Source organism: Heteronotia binoei, chromosome 21 (genome assembly GCF_032191835.1).
Source record: "Heteronotia binoei isolate CCM8104 ecotype False Entrance Well chromosome 21, APGP_CSIRO_Hbin_v1, whole genome shotgun sequence".
In the NCBI taxonomy this organism is placed as follows: Eukaryota; Metazoa; Chordata; class Lepidosauria; order Squamata; family Gekkonidae; genus Heteronotia; species Heteronotia binoei.
In genome coordinates, this window is record NC_083243.1 from 34,631,633 (window position 1) to 34,651,566 (window position 19,934).

Sequence of the window (19,934 nt, forward strand, 5' to 3'; positions counted from 1 at the left end):
ATGCAAAGGAGTTCCTGCTACAAAAAAACCTCCCTGGTTTTGCCCAAGTTCAATCACGAGGCTCTTTAGGTTGGTTCAAAAGAAGCTTTAATGAATTCCCATGAGAAGGGAATTGGTGGGAAAAATTCTGGAAACAGTTGAGCTGGATTTTTTGTCCCAGCTGATGGCTGGGAAATCTAAGGAAGAAGCAAGAAAATATTGGATGAAATTTTATGCCTGGCTAGATACTCAAGACTTTTAAGATTCTTTGGTGTGAATTTATATCTCCTTTTTTCCTATACGCTGTACTATATGATTGCCTATATTGGATTTGTCAAAATCAATAGACATTATAACTAAAAGATTTATAACATAAAATACTATAATGTTGATGATGTATAGTTTAGATATAATAATAACGGACGATTTATGTATTTTAAGAAAATATTGTAGATGCAGACTTGTATTCTTTGAAAGTATTTTCCATACAGAAAAAGATTAATATGTACTTTTATTTTCTATCCCCCCCCCTTATTCTTTATTCCTAATTTCTTGAAAATAATAAAACTTTTAAAATACAAAAAAGAAGCTTTAATGATGTGGCTTGTAGCAAACATTAATGGCATGCATTCGCAAGATCAGGTCTTGCCAGACTAAAGTGAATCAAAAGTTATCAAGCAGTTATAGGTTACAAAACAACGTCTCCCCTCTTTCCAGCACCCACCCAAAGTCTTTTGAATTAATATAAAGTCCATTCTCAGGCCTCAGTGTTCCTTCCCATCAAGGTCGCATGGCAAGTACTCTTCCCTTTTCAGTTGGTCTATATTAGCGTTGCCCAGGGAAACCAGATTAGAGCTGTCTCCCTGTGCTCCTATTCCACCTCCAGGCCTAGAACATCCCACTATACATAAAATACCAAGTGCCTAAAGAAAATCAATGGGTGTTAGTACTCGCGGTTAAAATTAAAGTATATGGTTAGTAAACCATGAAGGCTAAGATACAGTGAAATAACAGTAAACCATTAATGAGCAAGGATAATAATTCCAGCAATACAAACAGCAGTGAGACACTGAAGCCATAACTGTCCGGGACTTGTTCCTGACACACTGCCTCCGTAAGTAGTTGCTGTGCTCACTAGCCATAGATCTGTGGAGGCAGAGCCAGAATGCTCATGCCAGTTTCCACTCTTTGTACATTCAGTCAGTGCTGGGAGAGGGCTGGTATTAGGGCTTTTATTGTGGCAAGAACTCCTTTGCATATTAAGCCACGCCCCCTGATGTAGCCAATCCTCCTGGAGCTTACAGTAGGCCCTGTACTAAGAGCCCTGTAAGCTCTTGGAGGATTGGCTACATCAGGAGTGTGTGTCCTAATGTGCAAAAGAGTTCCTGCTACAAAAAAAACCCCTGGCTGGTATAATGCACCGTCATGTGTTCAGTGCATACCATCTGGGTTCATTAGTTTGGGTCTAAAATTTGCTTCCCTTCATCTGTTGCAGAGCTGGTCCTCCACTGTGTCACACTCTCCACCACCTTCCTCCACTGCTCTGACATCTCAGCATCCACATGTCAAGGGGATACCTACAATGGCTTTCTTGATTGCTTCCCTGTACAAGTTTCCAAAGACCAAGTAGTAAATGTTAACGCCAACAGTGCCCAAGCGAAATTGCATTAACATTCTACCCAAGCTCATTGCCAAGTTCATACTCATCAGGAAGCCAATCACAGGCTCCCTGGCAAGTGCACCTGTATGAGTGTGACAAGGAGAATGCTTATGGTGAAGATGCCGAGCGAAGATTGTCATTATGTTCAAGCTGTAGCATTGTCCTTGCGTTTCTGTCAGCATGCATGTATTATACATACCTGAGAGTGGGCTGCTTTCCGCAGAAGATTTAGACTGGCTGTGCGATGATTCCAGCCACAGCGACTTAATCTCAAAGACAGAGCAGGTGCAACCTATCAGGGGTTTAAAGTGAAGAGAATGATCAGGACACTCAAAAGGCTGCTCCTTCTGAGCAGTGCGAGGAGTTTGGTAGGAACTGCAGAAAGAAGGCAGGAGAGAAAGAGAACACAGATTCCATTGCTGTAAAGGGTTGGAATTTTACCCTGAGAATTCTCTCCTGCTTTGCTCATTATTTAGATTCTGGACTTTGTAACTAAATAACCTGCATATTTTGTCATCTCTGTGTAGTCCAAGCAAGGCTAACAACTTAAAGGACTAGACCCAAGAAGACTGGGTTTGCATCTGTAGCTTACAATGAGACATATCTCACAGGAATAATTTTTTTTGGGGGGGGGGGGAGGAGCCAGATGTACCCCAGATGTGGTGGCGAATCATACTGGATCCCCCCCTCCAAGCCTGCAGAAATTCAAGTTGGGATCCATATAAAGCCCTATAAGCATTTTAATTAGTGTACCTGAAATCACAGAATCATAGAATCACACAGTTGGAAGGGGTCATACAGGCCACCTAGTCCAGCCCCCTGTTCAATGCAGGCTCAGCCTAGAGCAGGGGTGTCAAACGTGCAGCCTAGGGAGATAAGAACATAAGAGAAGCCATGTTAGATCAGGCCAATGGCCCATCCAGTCCAACATTCTGTGTCACACAGCGGGCAAATATATATATATATATATATATATATACACACACACACACTGTGGCTAATAGCCACTGATGGACCTCTGCTCCATATTTTTATCTAACCCCTTCTTGAAGGTGGCTATGCTTGTGGACGCCACCACCTCCTGTGGCAGTGAATTCCACATGTTAATCACCCTTTGGGTGAAGAAGTACTTCCTTTTATCCATTTTAACCTGTCTGCTCAGCAATTTCATCGAATGCCCACGAGTTCTTGTATTGTGAGAAAGGGAGAAAAGTACTTCTTTCTCTACTTTCTCCATCCCATGCATTATCTTGTAAACTTCTATCATGTCACCCCTCAGTCGACGTTTCTCCAAGCTAAAGAGCCCTAAGCGTTTCAACCTTTCTTCATAGGGAAGGTGTTCCAGCCCTTTAATCATTTTAGTTGCCCTTTTCTGAACTTTCTCCAATGCTATAATATCCTTTTTGAGGTGCGGCGACCAGAACTGCACACAGTACTCCAAATGAGACCGCACCATCGATGGATCAGGCCCTTGGAGCGCTCCTATCAAGCCTGCGAGTAACTCACTGTCATCTGCTTCCTTCTCTCTCTCTTGCTTCCTTCTGCATCTCAGCTTGCTTTTCCAGGCTTGCTCAATCACACAGGAGCTACAGAGCAAAGCCTCTATTTTCTCCATTGACAGAGGCTCCACCCTTGGGGAGGAAGGGGGGAGGGAGAGCTTTCTTTGCCAGGCTCTCTCAGTCGCACAGCAAGCGCTACTGAGCCAAGCCTCTCTTCCTTGTATTGGCTAAGGCTCCTCCCCTTCCTTGTTTCCTGGGGAAGGAGAGGGAAAGCCAGAATTTCCTTTGCCCAGTTTCCTCAATCCCACAGGAAATTCCTGGAGATTTTGGAGTGGAGTCTCAGGAGGGTTTGTGGGAGAGAAAAGGACCATAATGCCAGCCTCCAAAGCAGCCATTTTCTTCAGGGGAACTGAGCTCTGTAATCTGAAAATCAATTGTAATTCCAGGAGATTCAGGCATGGACACTTGAAACTGCCTCATACTAAATCAGACCCTTGGTCCATCAAGATCAGTATTGTCTACTCAGATTGGCAGCAGCTGTCCAGGATCTCAGACAGAGGTCTTTCCCATTGCCTCCTGCCTCATCCTTTTAACTGGCGATCCCAGGGATTGAACTTGGGGCCTTCTGTATGCCAAGCAGAGCTTCTTCTCCTGAGCAACAGCCCCTCCTCATCTCTGGCATCTCTGGGCCCTTGCTGGAGGTTGGCAACACTAGCATCATCTTATCTCAACAATTCTTCGTTATGTCAGCAAAACATTACTATTGTGTTTGCTTACTCAGATTTTGGAAGTGAATGGAGAATACTGACAGCTCTTGTCTTAGTTATAATTGCAATAAAACACAACTCTCAGCATACAATGACAGGAATGATTTGAATGAAATTCCTATACTTTTCACACACAAAAAATCACCCACAGGATAATCAGCCGAGTCTCTAATGAGGCCTGTCAGTCCCGCAGACCCATAAATATCCTAAGAAAGCCTGGTTTCACTAAGGCTGCCTGCCAATTAATGTTTTTACTTGATTCACTGCGATGTTGGAATTGAAGCAATCAAGCAAGAAATCAATATAAAATAATCTCTATCAACTCCTGGAAGTTTCTTTTTGAACATACCGTTCAAAGTTTGTTCTCTGTGTCATGGATAGATTCCATGGACTCTGAAAGCAAACTCCTTGATATACTTGCATAACTGACCATACCAAAGAAGAACCTTTTTCCTAATTCTGCTTTTCTCTTCTCCATTTGTCTGACCAAGAGTATATCTGAAATAAGCTTAAACATGCAAATGCCTCGCACTGAGTCAGAACACTGGTTTATCAAGGCCAGTATTGTACAAAAAACAAAAACATCAGTAGATAGAGAGTCATGTCATCACTGTTGGGTTCAAATCAGAAATGACATTGTGACATTGCACACCATCTAGGGTTGCAGCTCTGGGTTGGGAAATACATGGAGATTTGGGGAAGTGGAGCCAGGGATGGGTGGGTTTTGGGGTGGACATAGGGTTGCCAGGTCCAATCCAAGAAATATCTGGAGACTTTGGGGGTGGAGCCAGAAGCAAGGTTGTGACAAGCATAACTGAACTCCAAAAGGAGTTCTGGCCATCACATTTAAAGGGATTGTGTTCCTTTTAAATGCCTTCCCTACATTGGAAGTAATGAAGGATACCTTCTTTGGGTCTCATAGAATTGGAACCCTAGTCCAATCTTTTCAAAATTTGGAGGGTTTTTTGAGGAGAGGCGCGAAATCCTATGCTGAAAATGTGGTGTGTCTACCTCAAAAAAACCAGTCTTCCCAGAGCCCCCAATACCCACAGATCAATTCTCCATTATACCCTATGGGAATCGGTCTCCATAGGGAATAATGGAGTGCCCAGCAGACATTTCCTTCTCCCCCCCACCCTGCTTTCTGATGACCCTGAAGCGGGGAAGGGCCTCCAAACTGGGGGATCCCCTGCCCCCATCTGAGGATTGGCAACCCTAGGTGGAGAGGGATCTCAGCATAGACTCCAAAGCAATTAGTTTCTCCAAGGGAACTGATTCCTGACATCTAGAAATCAGTTACAATAGCGGGAGTTCTTCAGGCCCCACCTGGAGGTTAGCAACACAAAGGGAAAAAACATGATGCATGGCTATCAAGAAACAAAGACAGTGTACACAGCTTACTATGCAATACTTAATAAAACTCTTCAAACAGCTCCTCAATTGATCTGTTATTTTTATCACATACAAGACCACATAAAGGTTAGTTTGCTATAAAACACCAAAATAGGAATTGATATTGTCAACATACTCAGTCTCTAGTCACTGAAATAGTACAAATGGAATGGTCCCATAGACCCTATCCAAAGGATTTACAGGCTCTGCCAAAACATGATGAATTAACAGACTTCCATGAGGTGTGACGACATGCACCCCAGGTGATTGATCTGCATGTTTCAAAGCAATATCTTCATCTGGTCGCTTTCATTTACAGGAGCCACTGCTCACAATTTTAGTTGCACAAGTCACAAATGTCATAGTCCCCCCTCCCAAAAACCTACTGGTTGCTGGCATTGAGTTGGCAATCCTAATAAAGCTGGATGTGACATGCCAACAGAGGTAGACTGTACCTAGAAACTGCATTAAACCAATCCAGACTGTTGACCCATCTACCTCAGTTATTGTCTGCTCTCCAGGAAAGAGAAAGTTTCCTTCTCAAGAAGTTGCTACTAGGAATCCTTTAGCTGGTGGAACGAGGTGAACCATCAGCCTTCTACAGGATAGATCCAAGTGGGCAGCCATGTTGGTGTGAAACAATAGAAGAAAGTAGGAATTCAGTATTTATTTTTATTTGATTTATTTGATTTTTAGCCCGCCCTTCCCGTAGAACAGGCTCAGGGCGGGTTACATCATAAAAACGGTCCACAGTAAAAACAGTAAAAAACCAATTTAAAATATAAAATATAAATTTACAAAGATTAAGATGGCAGATTCTGCCTCACAGATGTGACCTACTGTCCAAGTCCAGCAGATCTTGTAGCGCTGGGATGGAATGAGGGGGCGAGGCCGGTAACAAGTGACGCCCACTGCCTCAGCTGAAAGCCTGGCGAAAGAGCTCTGTTTTACAGGCCCTGCAGAATTGAAGCAGATCTCACAGGGCCCAGATCTTCAGGGGGAGCTCATTCCACCAGGCAGGGGTCAGGGCCAAAAAGGCCCTGGCCCTTGTTGAGGCCAGATGGACGTCTCTGGGGCTGGGTATTACTAGAAGTTGTTAGTTTGCTGACCATAAGGACTTACGGGGCTTATACAGAGAGAGGCGGTCCCGAAGGTATGCTGGCCCCTGGCTGTATAGGGCTTTAAAGGTTAGTATCAACACCTTGAACCGGATCTGGTACTCAATGGGTAGCCAGTGCAGTTCACGCAGCACAGGATGGATCCATGCCCATATAGGCGACGAAGTCAACATCCGTGCAGCAGCATTCTGCACCAGCTGGAGTTTCCGAAGGAGGGTCAAGGGCAGCCCCACGTAGAGAGAGTTACAATAACCTAGCCTGGAAGTGACCATTGCATGGGTTACTGTGGCCAGGTCATGGGGGTCGAGATACAGGACCAACTGCCTGACCTGCCTCAGATGGAAAAATGCTGATCTGGCAGTGGTGGTAACCTGGCCCTCCATAGTTAGAGAGGCATTCAGAAATACCCCCAAGCTCTTCACCCTAGATGTGGGCATCAATGGAGCCCCATCAAAGGATGGGAGTCTGATCCCTGATCTCAGCCCCCTATAACCTAGACACAGCACCTCTGTCTTCGATGGATTCAGTTTCAGCCGGCTCTGTTGCAGCCAACCAGCCATGGCTAGCAATGCCGTACCCAATTCCTCTGGGGCTGAATCCGGGTGGTCATCCATCAGCAGATAGAGCTGGGTGTCATCTGCATATTGATGACACCCCAGCCCATACTTCCGGATGATCTGGGCAAGGGGGCACATATATATGTTGAATAACATTGGAGAGAGAATTGCTCCCTGCGGCACACCACATTGCCACCCTCTGTCCCCGACCTTGGAGAAAGGAGACCAGCCATTGTAGGGCCAGCCCCCGTATCCCTGCGTTGGCAAGGCGGTGGGCCAACACTTCATGGTCGACCGCATCAAACGCTGCTGACAGATCAAAAAGGATCAGCAGTGCCGAACTGCCTCGATCCAGATGCCTCCAGAGATCATCCACCAAGGCGATCTCGTCTCTGCCCCATGGGCAGGGTGGAAGCCGGACTAGAAGGGATCCAGGACAACAGCATCCTCCAAGAAAGCCTGAAGCTGCCTTGCCACTGCCTTCTCCAATACCTTGCCCAGGAATGGCAAGTTTGAAACTGGGCGGTAGTTTGCTAGTTTGTAGCACCTTTTAAGACCAACAAAGTTTTATTCAGAATGCAAGCTTTCATGTGCATGCATACTTTATCAGACAATGACATGGGGTAGAGTGAGCAGTGCTACATATAGCTGGTGGGCAGTGGTTAAGATTGCAAAGTGGATTCTAACTTTATACCACTTTGCATTCATAACCACTGCCTACCAGCTATATGTAGCACTGCTCACTGTATCCCATTTCATTGTCTGATGAAATATGTATGCATATGAAAGCTTACATTCTGAATAAAACTTTGTTGGTCTTAAAGACGCTACTGGACTCCTACTTTGTTCTTCTACAGGCATTGGTTCTATCACAGTGCTATCCTGTGGCCTACCACAGTGTATGACAACTTCAGTGGTCGCTATAAACCAATTGGATCGCACCCCCTGATCTTTTACCCTTTGCTCGTAGAAACGTTTGGGACACGCTACTGCTCCCCAGAGGCCATTCATCCATTGCACCATTTCAGCACCCACAGCCCTCTGCAAATAAAAATGCTGTTCCTAGAGTGCAAAAAAAAAAAAATCAAGGAGCTGGGGACCCTAATAACATGTATTAGCAGTCTCTGATATTAATAGCGCGGGTTGTCACATGATGAGACAGTGATTAAAGTGGGCATGGACGGAGGTCTCCCTTTCTCCCGGGAGTCTCTGTTCCCCCCTTGCAAACAGAAAATAAACACAGCCCTTCCAGAAGCGTAAATGCCAATAACTGTGAAATTTTGATTAAATAATAGATATGTGTTCTGAAGCACTTCTTTATAGCATGTGATTAAGAAAGATAACTAGACATCCTTACAGCTATAATGATAATAATTACCACAACACATAAAGTGTAGAATATGACACTGGAAAGGCCATTATTAACCTTTCCTAGGGTTATTTTTTGGTGTGTTTTTGACACTACGGACAGCAGTTTTAAGAGAGCTAAATGCAACTTATAGCCATGGGGTTTTTTTTAAATATCCCCCAGCTTCCTCTCTAATATTTTAAGGGCAAGAGATGAATCGTTCCTTTCAAGCAGATGTTTGTTTAAGATCACACATCTGGGCAGATCTTATAAAACATTCTTCCTATTAAGAATTCTGCAACTGTTGGTAATTAAGAGAACTGACATGGCTCTCTTCCTTCTGTTTAAATGTTAGCTCTGGGAAGCAGTTCTGTGCCCCGCATGCAAGACTCCTTAAACTCCTAGTAAACAATGAAATTCTGATGACCTCTTCAGATGGCATCAGTTCAAGGCATCTTCCCAGTATTTTAAGTATACATCTTTTCAAAACTGGGGTTGTGATAAAACACCTGCATCGCTACAGCTGTTACAGAATTCAGCAACTTGCCTGTTGCTAATAGCCCAAAAAGGTGGAAGGATATTGCTTCCATCCCGAAAAAAAGATCCTTTGGTGACCCAGAGGCTGCAGAGCTGTTCTTGGTGATTCTGGGGCCCTGGGCAAAAGTTCCAGAAGCTGGGGTCCCAGAATCACAGTCATCAAGGGTTGCCACTCACCACACCCAAAATCTCCAGATATTCCCCAGCTCGAAGTTGGCAACCCATTTACCACCCCTGCTCCACTCAGGCCAAGAAATGGGTAAACATTAAGATGTGCAGCAGCTGCTGGCAGAAGTTTGAGCCCAGGAGAGGGTCCAAGCATCAGAGGAAGCATTCTCTTATCTCCCCCTCACACTGGGAGGGGGGGGGGGTCTGTGGGCATTTGAGTCCCCTCCCAGTGCAGGGCCATAGGCAGCTGCCCCACATGGCCATTTGCTAAACTTGTCCCTGCTATGTTTCTAGATCTAATTCAAGGTTCTGGTATTAAAAGATTTTTCTCTTTGAGGTACTGCCTCTCCTGATAGGAATCTGCTCTGTCTTTTCAGTCAGTTGCTATCAGAGCCCTTTACAATCTGTTCATCTGGCCAACCCCCAGACATGAACCTTTAGGCAGAAAGTCTTGATTCTCTGGAGTTTGTCAGAGCGAGTGGAGGACAGGGTTCATTTCCATGGACAATGTAAAGCAGACATTATATAACAAGCCTTTCATAGAAATTAAGATCCTCTGGCTCGTGCTTGTAGAGGGTGTGAGGGATTTTCTATGATATACTAATTGCTGCAGATTTTGCTGGTATAGAATATATTTCTCTGTTAGCGTTGACTAATGTGGTAAGCTGCCTCTAGTTGAGATTTACAGTGAGAAAGGTGGAACAGAAATGTTTAAATAAATAAGCACATAATTTGGAACCTAAGACAAGATGGCATCAAAGATTAATATGATGCTCCGTTTAATCTGAGGTAAAACTTCAGATGTTCTTTCTGTCACATCTCTGCCCTGACATAGGGAAAGTTGGTCTTGTACAGCAGCTGAGAGATTGTGCAGGAAAAACAAATCCATAGTTCAAATTTCACCTCAGTTATGAGCTCTCAAAGTGGCCTTGAGCTGTTCCTTCATTACTTCTTCAACTGTTCCTTCACATACGCTCTGTGATAGAGGGATAATAACAGCACTTGGTATTTATAGAGTCTTCAGAGCACTTCATATAAACGATCATAACTAATACTTAAAACAACCCTATAAGATAGGTCAGTGTTATTACCAACATACAAGGTTGAAAAGCAGTGTCTAGTCTACAGTTATCAAGTGGATTTGTGGCTGAGGCAAGATTTAAACCAGGCTTTTGAAGCTCATGGGTCAATCACTTCACCACTGTGATGTGTTGTCCCTCAATGACCTCCTGTACAGTGGCTCCCTCCTTGCTAAATATACCTGTGAAGGAGCCCAAAATATCCTCTGTGTTCAGTGTGAATGTATCCCTTGTTCTGTGCCACAACTATACATGGGTGACCTAGTAACATGCTAATTTATCAAACTCACTGTCAGGAATGTAGATGTACCATGGAATAGGCAAGCTTTCTACACATGGAAGATCATGAATATCTATGCCAGGGGTGACCAAACTTGCTTAACGTGAGAGTCACATAGAATAAATGTCAGATGTTTGAGAGCCACAAGACATGAACATCAGATGTTTGAGAGCCACAGGAAGGAAGGAAGGAAGGGAGGGAGGGAGGGAGGACAGAAAGCAACTTTAAATGAATTCTTCAAGCCACTGGCTGGCTTGGCAAAGTGATTTAAAGAGAAAAATGCCATCTCCAAGCTGGCCAACGAGGCAGTGGGGGCTTTGAGAGCCACACAATATGTGTGAAAGAGCCACATGTGGCTCCTGAGCCACAGTTTGGCCACCTCTGATCTATGCCTACAAATAGACAACTTGTCCTGAAAGACAGAAAGAGGGTGACAGAGGTGTATGAATGATTCCAAAATCTGAAAAGCATCTGTCATTATGGCCTGGGTGTACCTACAGGTTTTTTGTTTTGTTTTGTTTTCTAAATCCATCTAGGCAAGTTCAACTCCTATAAATCAAGGTTTGGTAGCTTCCAACTCCCCCCCCCCCTCGCCCAAAAAAATGTTGGATACTGTAACTCTACATGCAAGAGGATGTGAAAGGGAAAGAGTTAAGAAAATACTCTCACTTGGGTACATTGGCAGTTGGCCTCATCGGCCAGATATTGAGCCTCTTTGGCCATCGATTGCCCTCTGTTTCATCTTACACAGGACCTCTCTCCTCTCTCTTACATGGGCTTGGGGCTGTAGCAAGTTAACCTTTTCAAAGTTAATCTTTTCATAGTAAGTTAAATGTTCCTGCATGAATATGTCATGTAAGATCTGCTTCTATTTTTGTAAGTTAAATTTCATTCTCTTGTTCAGGGCTTTTTTTGCAGAAAAAGCCCAGCAGGAACTCATTTGCATATTAGGCCACACCCCCTGATATCGCCATTGTGTCACACAGGGCTTTTTGTAGAAAAAGCTCAGCAGGAACTCATTTGCATATTAGGCCACAGCCCCGGTGCCAAGCCAGCTGGAACTGCATTCCTGTGCATTTCTGCTCAAAAAAAAAAAAAAAAGCCCTGCTCTTGTTACCATTGGAATCAGATCATCTTTGTAATTTGTTTGAACAGCATTTTCCCCTTAACTGGGAAACGTGGAGGACTGGGGATACTGTGTAAACCTTCTCTGCTTCCAAGGCAATTGATTTTTGTACATTTAACCCAATAAAGAAGACAAAGGTGCGCTTTCTGCCATCAGTGCTGTTTTAGATACGACAAAAGAGCCCCTATTAGTAAGCAAGTTTGCGTCCATAAAACTCATTTGGCATGAAAGCAAGAAAATGCCATTCTTTAACATTATGGCATGAAAGTGTGATATACGGTGTGTGGGAAAGACATAAATCGTCAGCCAGGTCCACATGGTGCAGCCCTCTTGTAAATAACGTAGGAGAACCAATAACCCAAGTGGCACAGGGTAGTGCTTTTAAAATTCTCTAATTAAATCAGATCGAAGCAAACCCAACTAAGCCAAGGTTTCTTCGACAATTTATTATTGAAAACACAATTAGCTGCAGGCGCTCCGAGGAGCTTTGTGAAAATCAAAGGCTGCGCTCTAACTTGAAGTAAGTTTTCAAGTCGCCGACTCATTAATACTAGAGGAGGTCTGCATGGCTGGAAGGCATCGAGTCAGAAGTGAAAATGCAGAAGGTTGCCGTAATCTTTGGGCCAAAATAAAAATGATAAAATAATAATAAATACATCCTACATTTGGCAGCCTTGCTGCCTTCTATAGCCTCATTCTTGGCTTTTAGTCAGTGACGGGGCTTCCTGGGACTTCTCACTGTGGAATTAGGATTTTGCCCAATTCCAGAAAAAAATTTCTGAACACGTTTCCCCCCATACAAAGACGTCCTAGGATCCCACCATGGAAACCTGAACAAAAGCTGGCTGGCTGGCTGGCTGGCTGGGAGCTGTTCTGTGCCCCCTACAGGGCTAACAGACAGCTAGACCCCCAGAGGAAGCTCTGCTGTTTTTGGACTCTTGCAGAGCAGGGGCTGGGGCTATGATTAGGGTTGCCAGTTCCCCCGCGGAGGTGGAGGTCCTCTGCCGCCAGACCCTACCCCTGACACTGATCACTTTGCTGGCGGAGGGACTTACCAGGAGAAAGAGGATGGCCCAGACAACATCACCAGCAATGTGGTGACATCACTTCTGGTGTGCACAGGAAATGACATCATCATACCAGCAACATCTGGGTGATGCCCTGGTATTTGGGCAATAACTTGATCATAGAAGCCATTTTTATATAGAGTTTTAGCCTGAATGCCAGAGCATCTCCACAACATTGCAGCATAAAAGCATCACCTCCAGTGCAAACCGGAAGTGACATAGCTACATTGCCAGTGACATCGGGCCTCCTTCCTGCTTCTGGTAAGCCACCCCACCCCCATCTCCTGCCACTTTGCAAGAGAGACCTGGCAACTCAAGTCGTAACATAGAGGCTGGTATCCAAGGTGAAGATGAGATTCTAGTTAATATTCTGTAAGCTTGGTGGTTCTCTGGGGAAAACAGCAGTGCTCAGTTTACAGAGGTGGCCTTGTAATGACAGAATTTCTATTTTAGAGACATTTCCTTATATTTAACAACGTTAAAGCACTGGTAACTTGGGGACTTGCCCCAAGGTCACATAACCTTAGTTCTAGAACACGGCTTAAGAACACGCTGTGCAAGATATTTTAGTTGCTCTTCATATTAAAGCTCTTTTAAATTGTTTCTTATCTTGTTAAGTCTTTATCTTTGGACCCAGAAGTTAAGTCTTTATCTTTGGACATGGTGTCAGAAGTGAAGACGAGCGGGGAGTGGGGAGGGGCTGCACTAAATTAACTGGCCCCATGACATTTTGCGACTTCCCTCCCCCAGCTACTTTTTAAAGAAGGCTTTGATTGGGGAGAATGATTTCACCATGATTCATTAAACTCCTTCACACATTTCCCCTTATAATTCAAGCAGCACCACACCTCTGCTCCTTCCCAGTGAACCTTTGTCAGGGGCGAGAGGGCCCAGGGATTCTCACAGACCAATCTATGTTCAAATGTCTTTGCAAAGCAGGGTTGAAGGACAAAATTCTGCCATCTAGGTGCTACCAAAGGGAAGGCTTACCAGTCCTCCAGCAGTGGCAGGATGCCTCCTGTCAATCATTCCTTTTTTTTTTCCAACATTCATCATTTATTGAGATTAGTATATATAACAAATCCATAGTAATAATAAGTATTTAACAATTAAACAAACAAAAATTACATAGTTCATAATTATCCACTCATCCAACACCCTGTGACCCGTCACCCTTGTTGCCCATACTTATCTATCACTGCCTATTGTATGCCTAGTACTTGATATAGCTCTCTGGACCACCTTGGCCCCCACAGCCTAGAGGGAACTATGTTCAAAATCACATCCCGGACCCTGTAAATTATTGACAGCCGCCAAAAATGGTGCCCAAATGTCCTCGAATTGTTGTTGTTGCATCATTCGTCGGTAGACCAGCCTTTCATCCACTGCCAATCGCAGCATGTCCTCTAACCATTGCGCTACGGTTCCTGAAAAATCCGTTCTCCACATCTGCATGATTATCCTCTTTGCCATCATCAGTGCCCGAAATCCCCAATATCGCTGTGGGCGAGACAACACCCATGTTGACGGGAAGTGGTTTAAAAGAACTTGCATGGCTGTAAATCTGTGCTGACCTCCCAATACGCGGTTTATCCACCTGAGTATATCGCCCCAGAAATCAAGCAGCACCGGACATGCCCAGATCATGTGGCTTAGCCCCGCTTCACTTCCCTGGCATCGCCAACATGCTGGTGAAGTCAAGAGGTTAAATTTGTGTAGTCGAACAGGTGTCCAGTAAATACGGAAATGAATTTTTTGCTGAATTAATATCAAGCGTTGATCTTTAGAAACTTTTCGGATCGCCCTGTTGATTGTGAACCATTGGAATGGTAAAATATTAAGGTTCAGTTCATCTGCCCATTTTACCCGTAATTCTTCAATTAGCTGTTGTTGTTGCGTCCCATATCGAAAGTGTGTGTACAGGGCTTGCACTGGATTATCTTGTTGCCATGTCCGCCTTAATACAGCTAAAAGGGATGGTGGATCAGGGGCAGCCAAGGCATCCGGACCCAGCAACTGCGTCAGCGCCGTCTTTATTTGGTAATAATGTAGCCATTGGTTAGATTCAAGATTATACTTGTCTTGAAGCTCCTTAAATGTCCAGAATTCTTCTCTGTTTGGGTCTCGTAGATGATCAAGAGATGTTATCCCTTTTTCAATCCAACCCTTCCAGACCACTTGGCACCCTCCAATCCTCAATTCTGGGTTTCCCCAAAGAGTCATTGATCCATGTAAGAAGGCGTTAAAGCCTTGCTTGGTACCTATTAGCTGCCATAATCGCCTGGTGGCCTGAACTGCTGGAAGCAATACTTCCCCTTGGTGGTGCTTCGAACCCAAAACCTCTAGCGTAGAAAGAGGGGCCACTGTTGAAGCCTCGAGGGCCACCCAGTCTGGAGATTCCTTCCCTACATCTTGCCTCCACTTACTAACACTTGCCAACATATAGGCCCTATGGTATGCACTTAAGTCTGGCATACCAAAGCCACCTTGATCAATTGGGAGCTGGAGCCTAGCCAAGGAAAGTCGCGGCCTTTTCCCTTCCCATAAGAAGTTTGTTATTAGAGTATTGACTCTTTTAAACCACTTCTGTGGAATATACTGATGGAGACCTCGGAGAACATAAAAGAAGCGGGGGAAAGTAACCATCTTGAGGGCATTCACTTTACCCCACAATGACAATGGGATGGGTTTCCATCGGGTAAAGTCAGCTTGTGTTTTCTCCAGGAGCTTTCTAAAATTCATCCCCACTAAGTTTTGACTTCGATTGGGAATTTGTATTCCTAAGTATTGAATCGAGTCCTCCTGAAGTCTAAACCGCCTTCCCACTGCCTCAGGAGTCTTCTTACCGCCCACTTGGAGTACCTCTGTTTTCCCCCAATTCACTTTGTAGCCTGCAAGTTGGCCAAATTCTTCAGTAAGCTTAATAATTGCTGGAAAAGAGGACTCTGGCTCAGTCACCATCAAAAGGGCATCGTCTGCATATAACAGAATTTTAAATTCGCTGAGACCGTGCTTCATACCATATATGTTCGTCCTTTGGCGCACCGCCTGGGCGAGAGGCTCAATGCAGATGTTAAACAGGAGTGGGGAAAGCGGACACCCCTGTCTTGTGCCGCATGCCAGATCGACTACTCCAGACTGCTCTCCATTGACTCTAATTCTCGAGGTCGCATTCTGATATATCAACTGGGTCCACCGAAGGAATTCTACTGGAAAGCCCAGGTATGTCATCGTCTTCCTCAGGAACCCTCTGTCCACACGGTCAAATGCCTTCTCAGCGGTGTCAATCATTCCTGTTGCTTGCTACCAATCGGAATGGCAGTGGGAGAAAAAGAAAAGAAAAACTGCCCCCAGCCTCTGCACAGGTCCTTTATGTTCAGGTACAACCCAGAAGTGACAATGGGTAACTCTAGGAATCATTGGGAACTCTATGGTACAACCTGGAAGTGACACAGTCACTTCCCCCTTCCATGTGTCCCTACCTCCAACCATTCTGCTGGTTGCCAGATTCAGCTTGGCGACCCTATTAAGGGGGAAAAACTGGACAAGGCCATCAGATAGCACGGAGAAGAGATAAAGAGTAAAGCCCAGTAGCTCAGGAGCAGAGTGCAGCAGTAAAGGGGTTCCATGATCCCAAAGAATGAAATCTACAGGAAACATTCTACTGAGCTAAGATTTACAGGTATTGTCAGTGCTCAAAAGTCGCCTGTCACTGAGCAACACCACTCACAAACAGGGCTTTTTTGTAACCGGAACTCCTTTGCATATTCGGATACACCCCCTTGATGTAGCCAATCCCCCAAGACCTTACAGTAGGCCCTGTACAAAGAGCCCTGTAAGCTCTTGTAGGATTGGCTACATCAAGGGGGTGTAGCCTAATATGCAAAGGAGTTCCTGCTACAAAAAAAGCCCTGCTCATGTGATATCAGGGCACTGCAGATCTACCAAACATAAAAGTGGCCTGGTTGGATTGGAACTGTAGTCCATTTAGATAAGGATCTCATTTCATATCGAGGTCCAAAAGGCCTAAAAGCTAGGCCAGGAGGCTAAGCTCCTTTTAGGGGAGGGGCGGTGGCTCAGTGGTAGAGCATTTGCTTGGTAAACAGAAGGTCCCAGCTTCAATCTCTGGCATCTCCAACTAAAAAGGATACAGGCAAATACATGTGAAAAACCTCATCTTAAGACCCTGGAGAGCCGCTGCCGGTCTGAGTAGACAATACTGACTTTGATGAACTGAGAGTCTGATTCAGTATAAGGCAGCTTCATATGTCCTCAGCAGTGGCAGTCTCCTGTTTTTAAACATGGATATTCCATTCCTTTGTACAGTCGCCAACCTCCAGGTGGTGGCTGGAGATCACCTGGAGAAAATTGATGTTTTGGAAGGTCTAATCTAAGCCCCTGATCCTCTTTTTAAGACATCTAAATTAGTGACTATCACTGCATCTGACAGAGGGAGCTTTGACTCTCAAAAGCTGATACCTCCAAAATCTTGCTGTTCTCTAAGGTGCTACTGGACTTGAATCTGGCTGTTCTACTGCAGTCCAACACAGTGACCCTCTGAAATGTCTTCTAGAGATGGTTAACAACTCAATGCATCCCTGAATCCACTTAGGACCAATACATTTTTGAGCAAGTCAGGCCTAGGTTCTCAGGGCCTGACTCTTTTCCCCCCAGCCACACAGCAGTTGTGAGGAATATAATTTTTAAAACTGGTGGATGCCCAATTCAGCTCAGGAAAATGGCATGGGGGAGAGGCAGGAGACCATCCTCTCACCACATTGCTATTCTGAGCCTAATTGGGCTCCTGGCAATTTTAAAAATTACATTCCCTTCTGTTTCTGTGTGGCTGCAAGAGAAAGCAAGAAAGTATTGTGTAGTCTGGCTCTCAGCAGCCAGCCTTTCTCTGCTTCCAAGTCTGCAGAACGGAACTGCCATAAAGGGCTGTAAGGCATGCCCAACACAACATATCACCTCCCTATATGTGAAACAAAGCAGATGGTTCAATGCATGTTGTTACCCCCTCCTCTCCTAGAGTCAGGAAGTATACCCCCTTCTCTTCCAGACTTGGAGCTATCCAGCAGAGGCAGCAACCCAGAAAGAGAGATCACTTCTCTCAGGGCTTCTTTTGTAGCAGGAATCACTTTGCATATCAAGCCACACCCCCTGTTGTAGCCAATCCTCCTGGAGCTTACAGTAGGCTCTGGTACTTAGAGTTCTGTAAGCTCTTAAAGGATTGGCTGCATCAGGGGAGTATGGCCTAATATGCAAAGGAGTTCCTGCTACAAAAAAAGCCCTGATTCTCTCCCACACCACTGAGGGCTAGGAGCAAGCTGGGTCTCTCCAATACACTGGCCCCAAGCAGTTTCTTGGGTGGCCTGGCTGGAGACCCAGCCCTGTCATAGAGTTGGAAGGGACCTTTGGGGACATCTAGTCGAATCCCCTGCCCAATGCAGGAAATACCTCCCCCACAACACACACACACAGAGTGACACCTGCTCTACACCCAGAATATGGCAAAAAAAAAAAAGGCACTTTGCTGGTGAGCAAACACATACCCAACAGAGCTATTCAGGATTTGGCCCTGCATCCTGGGTCTCTAGGAATCAAATCTTCAATTAGATTTTGTGGGTAGCACTGTGAGATCCGCTGTGAAATTAAATCCCAAAACAAAAGCAGTGCAATATTTTTTATTAAGATCAGCCAAAATAATACAAAAGACACCATGAGGTTCTGGAGAGCTTTAAAGTTGGCATTTTGCTCCATGTTATTTTTTTTGCTCTTAATAAAAGGTATTGCATGACTTTTGTTTTGGGATTTTGCTTTGGACCAGCACAGCTACCTGCAATCTCCATGAAATTAAACATTTTATTAAATATGGCTATTTTTGAATTTTATTTTTAAAAAACCTGTTACAGTCGACTTCCTAATACTATTTACTTGAGGAGCTGGTGCAAGACAGGTTGTGGCAGAGTGAAGGATTACTGCAGGTGGAGAACAGACTTCAATTAATACGTAAAAACACTATAGGCATTTTCGCACTGACCTTAATCAGCAGCGACGTCCCTCTTCACCGCGCAGGATCTGCGTGGATTTCGCACCAATTGCTGTGAAGCACCCGGAAGAGCCGCAAAGTCCCGCGGCTTTTGCGGCACAAATGGAAACCGCCAAAAACCAGTTTCCATTTGCGCCGCAAAAGCCGCGGGACTTTGCGGCTCTTCCGGGTGCTCCGCAGCAATTGGTGCGAAATCCACGCAGATCCTGCGCGGTGAAGAGGGACGTCGCTGCCGATTAAGGTCAGTGCGAAAACGCCCTATGATTCAGAGGGAAAGGAAGTTTCCACATGGGACCATTCTAGGTGGAGCTCTTGTTGCAGGGGCATTTGCAGCAGCAGATTTGGAGCATCTCCATGGTGGTTCCCTCTTCCTTTCTTTGCTGTAGCCACTTCACAGCTGCCATTCCTCTTGTGCTCCAGAAGGCTTTTTTTTAAAAAACAAAACAGCAACCACTGTATCACTATAATGCTATATTGCTATAGCTATATAAAGGTAAAGGTAGTCCGCTGTGCAAGCACCAGTCGTTTTCAACTATGGCGTGACGTTGCTTTCACAATGTTTTCACTGCAAAGTTTTTTACAGGGTGGCTTGCCATTGCCTTCCCCAGTCATCCACACTTTCTCCCCAGCAAGCTGGGTACTCATTTTACTGACCTCGGAAGGATGGAAGGCTGAGTCAACCTGGAGCCAGCTACCTGAACCAGCTTCCACTGGGATCAAACTCAGGTCGTGAGCAGAGAGTTTGGACTGCAGTACTGCAGCTTTACCACTATGCACCACGGGGCTTTTCTGTGCTATATAGCTATATAGCAAATACTTATTTTTAAGCCAGGAGGAGGTTAGTGGTTGTGGTCAATGCTCCCTTTAAGCTGCGGAGTCTTGTGAGCAAAAATTCTACATTGTGAGCTAATGGCATTAAAGTTGTGAGTGAGTGGGGAGGTAGGAAGATCACACAGTGGGCTGAAGTTCTTGTGCCCATAGAAACACTAGTCTCTGGACCCAAAGCATGAACTCTGTAAAGGGATGGAATTCTAGCAGGAGCTCCTTCGCATATTAGGCCAAACACCCATGTTGTAGCCAATCCTCCAAGAGCTTACAGGGCTCTTGTTTGTAAGCTCTTGGAGGATTGGCCACATCAGGGAGGTGCGGCCTAATATGCAAAGGAGCTCCTGTTAGAATTCCACCCCTGTCTGTAACCCATCACAGCTTACTGCTGTGGTCTCTACAATTTGCTAGATATTTGGTGTTTTTGCCACTCACCCTGTTCTCTTAGCCTGTTCTTTGTGGAATAAGGCAATGCATAAA